Raw genomic sequence first — 10,782 nt, 5'->3', positions numbered from 1 at the left:
CCCCAGGATCAACCCCTACCCTGTATCTCAGGATCAACTGCTACCTTGTAGCCCCAGGATCAACTCCTACCCTGTATCTCCGGTTCAACTCCTACCCTGTATTTCAGAATCAACTTCTACCCTGTATCTCAGAATCAACTTCTACCATGTAGCCCCAGGATCAGCTCCTACCCTGTATCTGAGGTTCAACTCCTACCCTGTAGCCCTAGGATCAGCTCCTACCCTGTATCTCAGGATCTACTCCTATCCTGTATCTCAGAATCAACTTCTACCTTGTATTTCAAAATCAAATTCTACCCTGTAGCCCCAGGATCAACACCTACCCTGTATCTCAGGATCTACTCCTACCCTGTATCTCAGGATCAACTCCTAGCCTATATCTCAGGATCAACTCCTACAATGTATTTTAGAATCAGCTCCTGCCCTGTATCTGAGGATCAACTCCTACCCTGTATATCAGGATCAACTCCTACCCTGTAACCCCAGGATCAACTCCTACCCTGTATCTCAGGATCAACTCCTACCCTGTATCAGAGAATCAACTCCTACCCTGTAACCCCAGGATCAACTCCTACCCTGTATCTCAGGATCAACTACCACCCTGTAACCCCAGGATGAACTCATAGCCTGTATCTCAGGATCAACTCCTATCCTGTATCTCAGAATCAACTCGAAACCTGTATCTCAGGTTCAACTCCTACCCTGTAGCCCCAGGATCAACTCCTACATTGTATCTCAGGATCAACTCCAACCGTGTATTTTAGAATCAGCTCCTGCCCTGTATCTCAGGATCAGCTCCTACCCTGTATCTCAGAACCAACTCCTACCCCGTATCTCAGGATCAGCTCCTACCCTGTAACCCCAGGATCACCTCCTACCCTGTATCTCAGGATCAACTACTATCCTGTATCTCAGGATCAACTCCTACCCTGTATCTCAGAATCACCTCCTACCCTGTATCTCAGGATCAGCTCCGACACTGTATCTCAAAATCTACCCCTACCCTGTAGCCCCAGGATGAACTCCTACTCTGTATCTCAGGATGAACTCCTACCCTGTATCTCAGGATGAACTGCTATCCTGTAGCTCAGAATCGACTTCTACCCTGTATCTCAGAATCAACTTCTACCCTGTAGTTCCAAGATCAACTCCTACCCTGTATCTCAGGATCAATTCCTACCCTGTAGCCCCAGGATCAACTCCTACCTTGTATCTCAGGATCAACTCCAATCGTGTATTTTCGAATCAACTCCTGCCCTGTATCTCAGGATCAGCTCCTACCCTGAATCTCAGAACCAACTCCTACCCCGTATCTCAGGGTCAGCTTCTACCCTGTAGCCCCAGGATCAGCTCCTACCATGTATCTCAGGATCAATTCCTATCCTGTAACCCCAGGATCAACTCGTACCCTGTATCTCAGGATCAACTCCTATCCTCTATCTCAGCATCAAATTCTACCCTGTATCTCAAAATCAAATTCAACCCTGTAGCCCCAGGATCAACTCCTACCCTGTATCTCAGGATCAACTGATACCAAGTATCTCAGGATCAACTCCTTCCCTGTATTTTAGAATAATCTCCTGCCCTGTATCTCAGGATAACCTCCTACCATGTATCTCAGGATCAAATCCTACCCTGTATGTCAGGACCAGCTCCTACCCTGTATCTCAGGATCAATTCCTACCCTGTAGCCCCAGGATCAACTCCTACCCTGTATCTCAGGATCAACGCCTATCCTGTATCTCAGAACCAAATTCTGCGCTGTATCTCAAAATCAACTTCTACCCTGTAGCCCCAGGATCTTCTCCTACCCTGTATCTCAGGATCAGCTCCTGCCCTGTATCTCAGGATCAACTCCTACCCTGTATCTCAGGATCAACTCCTACCCTGTAATTCCAGGATTAACTCCTACCCTGCATCTCAGGATCAACTCCTACCCTGTATCACAGAATCAACTCCTACCCTGTAGCTCCAGGATCAACTCCTACCCTGTATCTCAGGATCAACTCCCACCTTGTATCTCAGAATCAAGTCCTGCCCTGTATCTCAGTATCAACTCCTACCCTGTATCTCAGAATCAACGCCTACCATGTATTTCATAATCAGCTCCTGCTCTATATCTCAGGATCAACTACTACCCTGTAACCACAGGATAAACTCATAGCCTGTATCTCAGGATCAACTCCTATCCTGTATCTCAGAATCAACTCGAACCCTGTATCTCAGGTTCAACTCCTACCCTGTAGCCCCAGGATCAACTCCTACCCTGTATCTCAGGATCAACTACTATCCTGTATCTCAGGATCAACTCCTACACTGTATCTCAGAATCACTTCCTACCCTGTATCTCAGGATCAGCTCCGACCCTGTATCTCAAAATCTACCCCTACCCTGTAGCCCCAGGATCAACTCCTACCCTATATCTCAGGATGAACTGCTAACCTGTATCTCAGGATCAACGCCTACCCTGTATTTCATAATCAGCTCCTGCTCTATATCTCAGGATCAACTACTACCCTGTAACCCCAGGATCAACTCATAGCCTGTATCGCAGGATCAACTCCTATCCTGTATCTAAGAATCAACTCAAACCCTGTATCTCAGGTTCAACTCCTACCCTGTAGCCCCAGGATCAACTCCTACCCTGTATCTCAGGATCACCTCCTACCCTGTATCTCAGAATCACCTCCCACCCTGTATCTGAGAACCAACTCCTACCCCGTATCTCAGGATCAGCTCCCACCTTGAATCTCAGAATCAAGTCCTACCCTGTATCTCAGTATCAACTCCTACCCTCTATCTCAGAATCAACGCATAACCTGTATTTCATAATCAGCTCCTGCCCTATATCTCAGGATCAACTACTACCCTGTAACCCCAGGATCAACTCATAGCCTGTATCTCAGGATCAACTCCTATCCTGTATCTAAGAATCAACTCAAACCCTGTATCTCAGGTTCAACTCCTACCCTGTAGCCCCAGGATCAACTCCTACCCTGTATCTCAGGATCAACTCCTATCCTGTATCTCAGGATCACCTCCTACCCTGTATCTCAGAATCACCTCCTACCCTGTATCTCAGAACCAACTCCTACCCCGTATCTCAGGATCAGCTCCCACCTTGTATCTCAGAATCAAGTCCTACCCTGTATCTCAGTATCAACTCCTACCCTCTATCTCAGAATCAACGCATAACCTGTATTTCATAATCAGCTCCTGCCCTATATCTCAGGATCAACTGCTACACTGTAACCCCAGGATTAACTCATAGCCTGTATCTCAGGATCAACTCCTATCCTGTATCTAAGAATCAACTCGAACCCTGTATCTCAGGTTCAACTCCTACCCTGTAGCCCCAGGATCAACTCCTACCCTGTATCTCAGGATGAACTGCTATCCTGTATCTCAGAATCGACTTCTACACTGCAGTTCCAAGATCAACTCCTACGCTGTATCTCAGGATCAATTCCTACCCTGTAGCCCCAGGATCAACTCCTACCTTGTATCTCAGGATCAACTCGAACCCTGTATCTCAGGTTCAACTCCTACCCTGTATTTTAGAATCAGCTCCTGCCCTGTATCTCAGGATCAACTCCTACCCTGTATATCAGGATCAACTCCTACCCTGTAACCCCAGGATCAACTCCTACCATGTATCTCAGGATCAACTCCTACCCTGTATCACAGAATCAACTACTAAGCTGCAGCCCCAGGATCAACACCTACCCTGCATCTCAGGATCAACTCCCACCTTGAATCTCGGAATCAAGTCCTACCCTGTATCTCAGTATCAACTCCTACCCTCTATCTCAGAATCAACGCCTAACCTGTATTTCATAATGAGCTCCTGCCCTATACCTCAGGATCAACTACTACCCTGTAACCCCAGGATCAGCTCCTATCCTGTATCTCAGAATCAATTCGAACCCTGTATCTCAGAGTCAACTCCTACCCTGTAGCCCCAGGATCAACTCCTACCCTGTATCTCAGGATGAACTGCTATCCTGTATCTCAGAATCGACTTCTACACTGTATCTCAGAATCAACTTCTACCCTGTAGTTCCAAGATCAACTCCTACCCTGTATCTCAGGATCAATTCCTACCCTGTAGCCCCAGGATCAACTCCCACCTTGTATCTCAGGATCATCTCCAACCGAGTATTTTAGAATCAGCTCCTGCACTGTATCTCAGGATCAGTTCCTACCCTGTATCTCAGAACCAACTCCTACACCGTATCTCAGGTCAGCTCCTACCCTGTAGCCCCAGGATCAACTCCTACCATGTATCTCAGGATCAATTCCTACCCTGTAACCCCAGGATCAACTCGTACCCTGTATCTGAGGATCAACTCCTATCCTGTATCTCAGCATCAACTTCTACCCTGTACCTCAAAATCAACTTCAACCCTGTAGCCGCAGGATCAACTCCTACCCTGTATCTCAGGATCAACTTATACCAAGTATCTCAGGATCAACTCCTTCCCTGTATTTTAGAATCATCTCCTGCCCTGTATCTCCAGATCAACTCCTACCGTGTATCTCAAAATCAACTCCTAAACTGTATCTGAGGATCAACTCCTACCCTGTAGCCCCAGGATCAACTCCTACCCTGTATCTCAGAATCAACTCCTACCCTGTGTTTCAGGATCAATTCCTACCTTGTAGACCCAGAATCAACCCCTACTCTGTATCTCAGAATCAACTCCTACCTGGTATCTCAGGATCAACTCCTACCCTGTAGCCCCAGGAACAACTCCTACCCTGTATCTCCAGATCAACTCCTACCGTGTATCTCAAAATCAACTCCTACACGGTATCTGAGGAACAACTCCTACCTTGTAGCCCCAGGATCAACTCCTACCCTGTATCTCAGAATCAACTCCTACCCTGTGTTTCAGGATCAATTCCTACCTTGTAGACCCAGAATCAACCCCTACTCTGTATCTCAGAATCAACTCCTATCCTGTATCTCAGAATCAACTTCTACCCTGTATCTCAGAATCAACTTCCACCCTGTAGTTCCAAGATCAACTCCTACCCTGTATATCAGGGTCAATTCCTACCCTGTAGCCCCAGGATCAACTCCTAGCTTGTATCTCAGAATAAACTCCAACCCTGTATTTTAGAATCAGCTCCTGCCCTGTATCTTAATATCAGCTCCTACCCTGTATCTCAGAACCAACTCCTACCCCGTATCTCAGGATCAGCTCCTACCCTGTAGCCCAGGATCAACTCCTACCATGTATCTCAGGATCAATTCCTACCCTGTAACCACAGGATCAACTCGTACCCTGTATCTCAGGATCACCTATCCTGTATCTCAGAATCAACTTCTACCCTGTATCTCAAAATCAACTTCAACCCTATAGCCCCATGATCAACTCCTACCCTGTATCTCAGGATCAATTCATACCAAGAATCTCAGGATCAACTCCTTCCCTGTATTTTAGAATCAGCTCCTGCCCTGTATACCAGGATAACCTTCTACCCTGTATCTCAGGATCAACTCCTACCCTGTAAGACAGGATAAGCTCCTACCCTGTATCTCAGGATCAATTCCTACCCTGTAACCCCAGGATCAACTCCTACCCTGTATCTCAGGATCAACTATCCTGTATCTCAGAAACAACTTCAACCCTGTAGCCCCAGGATCAACTCCTACCCTGTATCTCAGGATCAACTCATACCAAGAATCTCAGGATCAACTCCTTCCCTGTATTTTAGAATCAGCTCCTGCCCTGTATCTCAGGATAACCTTCTACCCTGTATCTCAGGATAACCTTCTACCCTGTATCTCAGGATCAACTCCTACTCTGTATCTCAGGAACAATTCGTACCCTGTAGCCCCAGGATCAACTCCTACCCTGTATCTCAGGATCAAATCCTACCCTGTATCTCAAAATCAACTCCTGTCCTGTATCTCCGGTTCAACTCCTACCCTGTATTTCAGAATCAACTTCTACCCTGTATCTCAGAATCAACTTCTACCATGTAGCCCCAGGATCAGCTCCTACCCTGTATCTGAGGTTCAACTCCTACCCTGTAGCCCAGGATCAGCTCCTACCCTGTATCTCAGGATCTTCTCCTATCCTGTATCTCAGAATCAACTTCTACCCTGTATTTGAAAATCAAATTCTACCCTGTAGCCCCAGGAACAACTCCTACCCTGTATCTCAAGATCTACTCCTGCCCTGTATCTCAGGATCAACTACTACCCTATATCTCAGAATCAACTCCTACCCTGCATCTCAGGATATACTCCTACCCTGTATCACAGAATCAACTCCTACCCTGTAGCCCCAGGATCAACTCCTACCCTGTATCTCAGGATCAACTCCCACCTTGTATCTCAGAATCAAGTCCTGCCCTGTATCTCAGTATCAACTCCTACCCTGTATCTCAGAATCAACGCCTACCGTGTATTTCATAATCAGCTCCTGCTCTATATCTCAGGATCAACTACTACCCTGTAACCACAGGATAAACTCATAGCCTGTATCTCAGGATCAACTCCTATCCTGTATCTCAGAATCAAATCGAACCCTGTATCTCAGGTTCAACTCCTACCCTGTATCTCAGGATCAACTACTATCCTGTATCTCAGGTTCAACTCCTACCCTGTATCTCAGAATCACTTCCTACCCTGTATCTCAGGATCAGCTCCGACCCTGTATCTCAAAATCTACCCCTACCCTGTAGCCCCAGGATCAACTCCTACCCTATATCTCAGGATGAACTGCTAACCTGTATCTCAGAATCAACTTCTACCCTGTAGTTCCAAGATCAACTGCTACCCTGTATATCAGGATCAATTCCTACCCTGTAACCACAGGATCAGCTCCTGCCCTGTATCTTAGGATCAGCTCCTACCCTGTATCTCAGAACCAACTCCTACCCCGTATCTCAGGATCAGCTCCTACCCTGTAGCCCAGGATCAACTCCTACCATGTATCTCAGGATCAATTCCTACCCTGTAACCACAGGATCAACTCCTACCCTTTATCTCAGGATCAACTATCCTGTATCTCAGAATCAACTTCTACCCTGTATCTCAAAATCAACTTCAACCCTGTAGCCCCAGGATCAACTCCTACCCTGTATCTCAGGATCAACTCATACCAAGAATCTCAGGATGAACTCCTTCCCTGTATTTTAGAATCAGCTCCTGCCCTGTATCTCAGGATAACCTTCTACCCTGTATCTCAGGATCAACTCCTACCCTGTATGTCAGGATCAGCTCCTACCCTGTATCTCAGGAACAATTCGTACCCTGTAGCCCCAGGATCAACTCCTACCCTGTATCTCAGGATCAAATCCTACCTTGTATCTCAAAATCAACTCCTGTCCTGTATCTCAGGATAAGCTCCTACAGTGTAGCCCCAGGATCAACCCCTACCCTGTATCTCAGGATCAACTGCTACCCTGTAGCCCCAGGATCAACTCCTACCCTGTATCTCCGGTTCAACTCCTACCCTGTATTTCAGAATCAACCTCTACCCTGTATCTCAGAATCAACTTCTACCATGTAGCCCCAGGATCAGCTCCTACCCTGTATCTGAGGTTCAACTCCTACCCTGTAGCCCTAGGATCAGCTCCTACCCTGTATCTCAGGATCTACTCCTATCCTGTATCTCAGAATCAACTTCTACCTTGTATTTCAAAATCAAATTCTACCCTGTAGCCCCAGGATCAACACCTGCCCAGTATCTCAGGATCTACTCCTACCCTGTATCTCAGGATCAACTCCTAGCCTATATCTCAGGATCAACTCCTACAATGTATTTTAGAATCAGCTCCTGCCCTGTATCTGAGGATCAACTCCTACCCTGTATATCAGGATCAACTCCTACCCTGTAACCCCAGGATCAACTCCTACCCTGTATCTCAGGATCAACTCCTACCCTGTATCAGAGAATCAACTCCTACCCTGTAACCCCAGGATCAACTCCTACCCTGTATCTCAGGATCAACTACTGCCCTGTAACCCCAGGATCAACTCATAGCCTGTATCTCAGGATCAACTCCTATCCTGTATCTCAGAATCAACTCGAAACCTGTATCTCAGGTTCAACTCCTACCCTGTAGCCCCAGGATCAACTCCTACATTGTATCTCAGGATCAACTCCAACCGTGTATTTTAGAATCAGCTCCTGCCCTGTATCTCAGGATCAGCTCCTACCCTGTATCTCAGAACCAACTCCTACCCCGTATCTCAGGATCAGCTCCTACCCTGTAGCCCCAGGATCAACTCCTACCATGTATCTCAGGATCAATTCCTACCCTGTAACCCCAGGATCAACTCGTACCCTGTATCTGAGGATCAACTCCTATCCTGTATCTCAGCATCAACTTCTACCCTGTACCTCAAAATCAACTTCAACCCTGTAGCCGCAGGATCAACTCCTACCCTGTATCTCAGGATCAACTTATACCAAGTATCTCAGGATCAACTCCTTCCCTGTATTTTAGAATCATCTCCTGCCCTGTATCTCCAGATCAACTCCTACCGTGTATCTCAAAATCAACTCCTAAACTGTATCTGAGGATCAACTCCTACCCTGTAGCCCCAGGATCAACTCCTACCCTGTATCTCAGAATCAACTCCTACCCTGTGTTTCAGGATCAATTCCTACCTTGTAGACCCAGAATCAACCCCTACTCTGTATCTCAGAATCAACTCCTACCTGGTATCTCAGGATCAACTCCTACCCTGTAGCCCCAGGAACAACTCCTACCCTGTATCTCCAGATCAACTCCTACCGTGTATCTCAAAATCAACTCCTACACGGTATCTGAGGAACAACTCCTACCTTGTAGCCCCAGGATCAACTCCTACCCTGTATCTCAGAATCAACTCCTACCCTGTGTTTCAGGATCAATTCCTACCTTGTAGACCCAGAATCAACCCCTACTCTGTATCTCAGAATCAACTCCTATCCTGTATCTCAGAATCAACTTCTACCCTGTATCTCAGAATCAACTTCCACCCTGTAGTTCCAAGATCAACTCCTACCCTGTATATCAGGGTCAATTCCTACCCTGTAGCCCCAGGATCAACTCCTAGCTTGTATCTCAGAATAAACTCCAACCCTGTATTTTAGAATCAGCTCCTGCCCTGTATCTTAATATCAGCTCCTACCCTGTATCTCAGAACCAACTCCTACCCCGTATCTCAGGATCAGCTCCTACCCTGTAGCCCAGGATCAACTCCTACCATGTATCTCAGGATCAATTCCTACCCTGTAACCACAGGATCAACTCGTACCCTGTATCTCAGGATCACCTATCCTGTATCTCAGAATCAACTTCTACCCTGTATCTCAAAATCAACTTCAACCCTATAGCCCCATGATCAACTCCTACCCTGTATCTCAGGATCAATTCATACCAAGAATCTCAGGATCAACTCCTTCCCTGTATTTTAGAATCAGCTCCTGCCCTGTATACCAGGATAACCTTCTACCCTGTATCTCAGGATCAACTCCTACCCTGTAAGACAGGATAAGCTCCTACCCTGTATCTCAGGATCAATTCCTACCCTGTAACCCCAGGATCAACTCCTACCCTGTATCTCAGGATCAACTATCCTGTATCTCAGAAACAACTTCAACCCTGTAGCCCCAGGATCAACTCCTACCCTGTATCTCAGGATCAACTCATACCAAGAATCTCAGGATCAACTCCTTCCCTGTATTTTAGAATCAGCTCCTGCCCTGTATCTCAGGATAACCTTCTACCCTGTATCTCAGGATAACCTTCTACCCTGTATCTCAGGATCAACTCCTACTCTGTATCTCAGGAACAATTCGTACCCTGTAGCCCCAGGATCAACTCCTACCCTGTATCTCAGGATCAAATCCTACCCTGTATCTCAAAATCAACTCCTGTCCTGTATCTCCGGTTCAACTCCTACCCTGTATTTCAGAATCAACTTCTACCCTGTATCTCAGAATCAACTTCTACCATGTAGCCCCAGGATCAGCTCCTACCCTGTATCTGAGGTTCAACTCCTACCCTGTAGCCCAGGATCAGCTCCTACCCTGTATCTCAGGATCTTCTCCTATCCTGTATCTCAGAATCAACTTCTACCCTGTATTTGAAAATCAAATTCTACCCTGTAGCCCCAGGAACAACTCCTACCCTGTATCTCAAGATCTACTCCTGCCCTGTATCTCAGGATCAACTACTACCCTATATCTCAGAATCAACTCCTACCCTGCATCTCAGGATCAACTCCTACCCTGTATCACAGAATCAACTCCTACCCTGTAGCCCCAGGATCAACTCCTACCCTGTATCTCAGGATCAACTCCCACCTTGTATCTCAGAATCAAGTCCTGCCCTGTATCTCAGTATCAACTCCTACCCTGTATCTCAGAATCAACGCCTACCGTGTATTTCATAATCAGCTCCTGCTCTATATCTCAGGATCAACTACTACCCTGTAACCACAGGATAAACTCATAGCCTGTATCTCAGGATCAACTCCTATCCTGTATCTCAGAATCAAATCGAACCCTGTATCTCAGGTTCAACTCCTACCCTGTATCTCAGGATCAACTACTATCCTGTATCTCAGGTTCAACTCCTACCCTGTATCTCAGAATCACTTCCTACCCTGTATCTCAGGATCAGCTCCGACCCTGTATCTCAAAATCTACCCCTACCCTGTAGCCCCAGGATCAACTCCTACCCTATATCTCAGGATGAACTGCTAACCTGTATCTCAGAATCAACTTCTACCCTGTAGTTCCAAGATCAACTGCTACCCTGTATATCAGG

The sequence above is a fragment of the Mobula birostris genome, chromosome 6, assembly GCF_030028105.1.
Source record: "Mobula birostris isolate sMobBir1 chromosome 6, sMobBir1.hap1, whole genome shotgun sequence".
In the NCBI taxonomy this organism is placed as follows: Eukaryota; Metazoa; Chordata; class Chondrichthyes; order Myliobatiformes; family Myliobatidae; genus Mobula; species Mobula birostris.
Note: the sequence above shows the minus strand (reverse complement) of the source record.